We start from the raw sequence: 6,574 nt of genomic DNA on the forward strand, positions 1-6,574 counted from the left end.
AGAGAGAGAGAGAGAGAGATATATGGATGAATGATTGGATGGACGGACAGGCCTAGTGAACATAAAAAGGGAGAGAGGGTGGCTTGAGTATTTTTTACGAGGGCTACTTTTGGCTACCTAGGCCGGCTCTGATGAGGATACTGTTTGCACTAGGGAGAGATTACCCACCAGGCCCCCATGGTAAGGACTGGGCTAGTACACTCAATAACAGGCCAGGCTGGTATAGCGCCTATTCCAGGACTGCTGGGGCTTTCCTGCCTGACCTTGTCACCTCTCCAACATCTACTCAAAAAATGCATGATCTCTGGTCAGTGTTAAAGAGCCTGATAAAGGAATGGTGGGTCCAGGAGTGAAGCCTGCTTCTCAGTAAACTCTAGTGTTGTCAATTGTACTGTTCAACTAACTGAACTCATTGCCAGTGCCAGCCTGGCTGATTTCCACACTGAGTGCTCTGAACGCTTTTATTGTGCTCAAAAAGTGCTTACTAACATGAACACTTAGCAGAAGTTCCTTGAACCTCAAATCTGTGGGCGAAACCGCATTCACTGTAGTCCAGGCCACTGGAATTATGTGGCAAAGGAGGACCAAATTATGCGGCAAGGTTGAACAAATTATGTGGCACAAAATCCAAATTATACAGCATATTGAGGGCACATTTACTGATAGAATTACTGCATTATTTCTTACTCCTAGTAGTAGTGTCATGGAATAGGGTTTTTCCTTATTAATAACAATTTAACACCCAAACACATCAATAAGAAACTTAAAGTGGACCAGTCAAAATTTGCAAAAAGCATTTCTGGGCACAGAAATCCAAGTCGCTATCTTTTTTTCTAACTTTTGATCTGTTTGAGCTAGAAACAACTTTTTTTTTTTAAAATCTGTAAATTATGCAGCAAATTATGTATTACGGTGCAACTGCGGCAAATACAAAATTATACGAACATCGTCACAGAATCAAATAATTCCAGTGGTCCAGCATATAATAAAAAAAAAAGGTAGAATCAGTTATCATTGAGCATTAAATGAGATTTAACAGCCATTAGCCAACCACCTCCAATAAATAAACAGCCTTTACTTTGAGTCAAATTAAAAGTAAATCTATAGGTAAACCCTATAACTTGTCTACTCAACTAAAACTGGATTGTGAAATTTAACGGGATCAATTAATGCAAATTAAAACAAATGGGGCGTCACACATTGGACTTGGAAAGGCAGCTTGGTTTAAGAATGCATGGAAAAACAAATAAAAAATATTTTGGAAAAATAATAATGCCAACTTAAAACACATTAACATACAGCCCCACGATACATATTTAATTTAACATTTACTACCATTAGTTTTACTTGTTGTAACCATTCTAAGTATCAGATAATAAAACCCAATTTAATGGTACTTGTGTTACTTGCTTCAGAAGGATGAAACTCTGAGTTTGGGGCAGCCCAGTTTACGACTGCTCACTCTGATCACACGTATTAGCAGTGAGTGATTAATTCAGTAAGGACCTGATTATAGGTGCAGAGTATATGGCGATGTATGGCCCCTACCTGGTAAATACACAAATAGAGGGGGCAAAATATTTACATGGTGTGGTAAATATCTCCTTCTCCCAGCTCATAGGGGTGAAAAACAAAGAATTATACGTGGAACCAGTGTTTACTGGACTCATTTTCACATTCATCAATTTTTCCCACAATAAAGGTCAGGATTGACCTAATGAAATCTGTCAGGAGAAAACTGCACGGGTGCAGTCTTAACAGCAAAATTGTCGATTCCTTTCCCTCTGCCAACTCCTGCTTCTTCAGGGATTGCAATTGAACCCCAAACTTTGAATCTGGTCTATAGGACTATTTGATAAAATATAGTAGTTAAATTGTAGGGAATAGAGTAACCTGAAATAACAAGATCTTCCCGAACAAGGTTTTGTTCGCTAGCAGTGCTTACTTTGATTTAAAAAATATATATATACGTGTGTATGTATGTATATATATATATATATATATATATATATATATATATATATATATATATATATATATATAGATATATATAGATATATATAGATATATATAGATATAGATATATATAGATGTGTATATATATGTGTGTGCGTGTGTATATATATATAGATGGGTGTGTGTATGTGTATATATATATATATATATATATATAGAGAGAGAGAGATGGGTGTGTATGTGTGTATATATATATATATATATATATACACACACACACACACACACACACACACACACACACACACACACACACACACACGCCAGGAGGCCACTGCCACTTGCTAACTCATTGCCAGTGCTGCCAATCACAGTACCTACACATGTACTAACCATCACACCCTTACAAGTGTGACAAGACTATTCCAGACCCCACAAAGCTATAAGAAGGCTTCGGTGGCAGGTATTACTTGTTTTAAATATATGTTTAATTAATAAACAACTGGTCTGCTCCTCTTTATAAATACATAAACAGCTCCACCATGTGGAACTGTCAAAAGTACCAGTGCCTAGCACCAGAAACCACCAGCTCAAATTAAGCACTGGTTGTTGTTTTACCTGGTACAAGGTCAGAAATGTCGTTATATGAAAAACATGGAGGAAGAGAACATGTCTGGTGACAACACTAAACTCGGCATGAGTTCTAAGTGTGTGCTATGGATCAAATGAAACTAACCTGTTGTAACTGAGATGTGCTATATAATTCTGAAGGGCCCTGTTCTCTTGCAACAACTTAATGTCTTCAAAAATAATGAGCTTACATAGCCCACCATTAGATGGCAGCAGACACCATGTTTTTTTTTTTCTCTCCCTAGTGTGCTTACAGCACTTGACAAAAATGGAAGACTTATCGAGGGCCCCCATTAAGTTTTAGCCCGAGGCCTTGCAAGGCCTTATGTGAAGCCCTCAGATGTATTCATATTGGTCAACCCTGAAGTCTCATTAGAATTGCTGTCCAAGAGAAAGTGACAGTCTCCTGGACTTTGGTAGACACTTAAGGAACTTTTGGGTAAATTTCAGAAAGGGAGAATAGAATGGTGTACGCTACGTGATCCTTTTAGACAATATGTATCTACAACAACCAGGGGAGCAACTGGAAGTAAACTTTGGCGCAGGGGTTTGACACTCCAAAGAGTGGCGTGTTGCTAATATTAGAGCCGATAAATGAAGACCGAGTAATTAATTGTGCAATTTAAACATACTGGCCGAACCCTATACAATTAAAATAAGCAGGTTTTAGTGGGTTTAACAATCTTTATAGGTCTCTGTAAAAAGTGACATGAGTGATTTGACAACTAGAAAGCAGCTTCTACACATTTCAATCCAAAGCACTTTGTTACCAGTTTACGCACAGTTCATTCAAATACACTATTTCAGACGGTTCTTCAAAGCTTCGTCCTGTGAAGTGCCCGCGAGTTCATGAGGTAATGTTAGTTCCATCTTTAGAAAGATGCTCCTGTCTGACGTGTGACCATAGGTACATTTGTCTGGCTGCTCATGGGAACATTGCCACATATACTTTTTGATGCCGCACAGTATTGAGCTCACTGGGATAACACGCCTGATGTCAGGATTTGTGACTGCTGAGTCGTCCTAAGGCATTTTCCATTCCTCCTGAGATTGCAAACGTGAGTTCAAATTTGTTGCCAATATTTTTTACCTATTCATTACTTTGTCAGGAATCTGCGCTATTGTAAAAAAAAAAAAAACTATTTGATGTTAGCGCCCCATATTGAGTGCTCATACGAGATGACTGGCTACATCCATGCTGGAAGCCACCAGGCATAAAAAAAACAACTGGGCTGGCAAAAAAGGTAGCTACCTTGAAATTAGTTTGCAACAAATGGTGTTCTAACATGCCATTCATACATGGATTCCTTCAATCTCCGGAACACACAGAATGTGCGGCTGATGGGAAATGTTCTACAAACCGCTCACTCCACTTGAAATAAAGGCTCTTGATAGCTTGTGTTGGGATAGCAACCAATGCTTTTAATTCTGTTTTGGAAATGACGGCTAGGCTTCTTAAGCATTCAATTCTAATTGATGACAGTGTGTAAGTGCAGTCTGGTCATTGTTTGAAGTGCTTTGGTGTATGGATATCTCACTCATTAACAAGTGCCTGGGTTATACATGAGTGTTGTTTAAGTATAGACATCACCGCACCAGCCAATAGCAGCTATCTATGGCGGGGCCTGTGCGTAGCATTTGAACCACATAGACTACATGGCTAAGAAAGTGCACAGAGATGAAGGGACCTACCCTTGGGTGCTGCAGGCTCCTGGATTAAGGCGGTCACAAGCCCAAGGAGTTGCATCCAGGGAACTCCTAAGCAGCCTGTGTGGAAGGAGGAAGCCACATGAACGTCCCAGTATAATGTGGCCCACATCACTCTTGAAAGGGGACAGGCTTTGGGGGGCTGTGACATTAATTAGAACCATCGGTAAAACCTGATGGCAGAATGCATTTTTCTCTCAGTGTCTCTATAAACGGAGTCTGATGTTATCAATGGGTTCAAAGAATTCAGTAAATGACATATAGCAATGTTTTTTCCAGACATGCGATCCGGCCCTCTCAAAGGTTAGGAACGTGCTATACAAATGACATTACAATAGCAATACTGCTCTCTCCATTACACTCTTATGAAAACTTGCCTTTTCCGTCTTTCTTTTTTTTTTTTTAAGTTAAAATGTGGTGAACCACCCCTGCTGTGTATTTGTAGATGTGGCGAGATCTGATAACAGGGCCTTTCATCCCTGTTGTTCTGCCCCAGGCACTTTAGCCAGCCCAGCATGGCCCTGATTACAAGTTGCACAGTAGTGACAGGCAGCAAACTCTGCCCCAATATTTACAAATAAGGTAGCAACCACCAAGTACTGAGCAATTACACATTAAACCCAGAAAGTGTGGAATCATTTCATTGACTTGGATTTACCAGGCAATATTCTATGTGGAATTCCCTTTTCCGTGGGATTTAACACACGGATTTACCACCTTCTGCAAGGAGGGGGTGGAAGTGTGTATAGGGCTGTTATGAGGAAGGGGTGAGGAGGGTGAAGGGATGTGGAGAACGTAGGCAGGCAGAATGGAGCATGTACCACTCTCTCTTGTGCCTTGAGTTGCTTGAAACCGTGCTTGGGTTCCTTGTGTTCCAGTTTCCGAGAGGACCTGGCTTTGCAGTCCGGGCTGGACTGTCCCCATTGCAGCAGCGTCAAGACTAATTTGCATATGGCTGGGTCCTTACTGGGGTAGCATTGTGTGCCAAACATCAATGGCCTGGGATGAGGCCCAAAGTAGTTACCAGTGGCGGAGATTATTTCAAACAATCCATCCACCACTTTTTCGGATACGTCCTTGTCTGAGGTTTAAGCAGGCATCATAGAAATGGTTAGAGCTGCCATGTAACCTTTCCCCACCTTAATTTTGCTGTTGGATTTTGCAGATGGTAACATTTAAACTTGTGTTTATTTATTTAAGCTGCGAGATATATTTGATTTGAATTTAACTGAAGACAAAAGTGTGGTGGTCGGAATGTTGGATAGCTACAACGGGAGTAGAATGTGGGGCTGGGATGGTCGGGCAAGGAGAATGTTGTGGACGGAAGTTGCTGTGGGCAGTTGCTGGAGACTGTCGAGTTAGCTTTGCTCCCTTACGACGAACCTTGATTTTTTATTAAATTGAGTTGGAAATGAATTTGTCTTGGTAGCACATTCTTTTCTCCACAAAAAGGTCACCAAAATACTTGCAAAATATGTCGTTCTTTTTTTTAACCAAGTGTCTCGGCTCCTCCCCTTTGCCTCAGGATCACAGTTCCCGTACTTTTTATGCATTTCAGCCCATGCTCGGCTTGTGGAATACTTGTATTATAAGGATTTGAATGCATAAAAAAGCAGGACAGGAGAGCAGGCAGTCATCTCTGCGATGATGTGTATGATGTAGGATGATCCCTAGTGTTCATCTGTTCTGTAGCGCCATGATGGAAAGTCCACGTTGACGTGAAACTATGTGTCCGGCATTGAGAAGGTGGATATTCTTCAATTCTCTAATATCCAATATATGTCTCAGATATCCTCTTCATTCTCCCCGCGGCTTTATCCATTTGTGATTGGTTATGAATATGACCTGATATCCCAACTGCTGACATCAACACCTGAATATCATTTTTATCCGCTATTCTGTTTTCAGCGGTAAGTTCTCAAGATGGCCGCCCTCATCATGACATTCTCCCTGGGTTTTGCAAAACAAGATCCTCTGTGCCCAGATGTAAGATTGACATGTCTTTGTTAGGTATGCCATAGAGGTCCAAGTGACATCATCACAGGATGCTAAACTTGTGGGCCGTCTTTGTCGCCTAGCGGCATAATTATAGGATTTCCAGGCCATGTAAAAAAAAAAAAAAAAAAAAAAAAAAAAACGATTTTGGCTCTGGCACCTGAACACATTGCAGTCCACCTCACTATGGCTACTAATCAGGTTACAGGGACCAGTGATTTCAGAAGGAACCGGTTTCCTTGAGGCTGCAATGCTTCGACAAAAGATTTGGTAATTACGTTTGGCA

The sequence above is a fragment of the Pleurodeles waltl genome, chromosome 12 (genome assembly GCF_031143425.1).
Source record: "Pleurodeles waltl isolate 20211129_DDA chromosome 12, aPleWal1.hap1.20221129, whole genome shotgun sequence".
NCBI lineage: Eukaryota > Metazoa > Chordata > Amphibia > Caudata > Salamandridae > Pleurodeles > Pleurodeles waltl.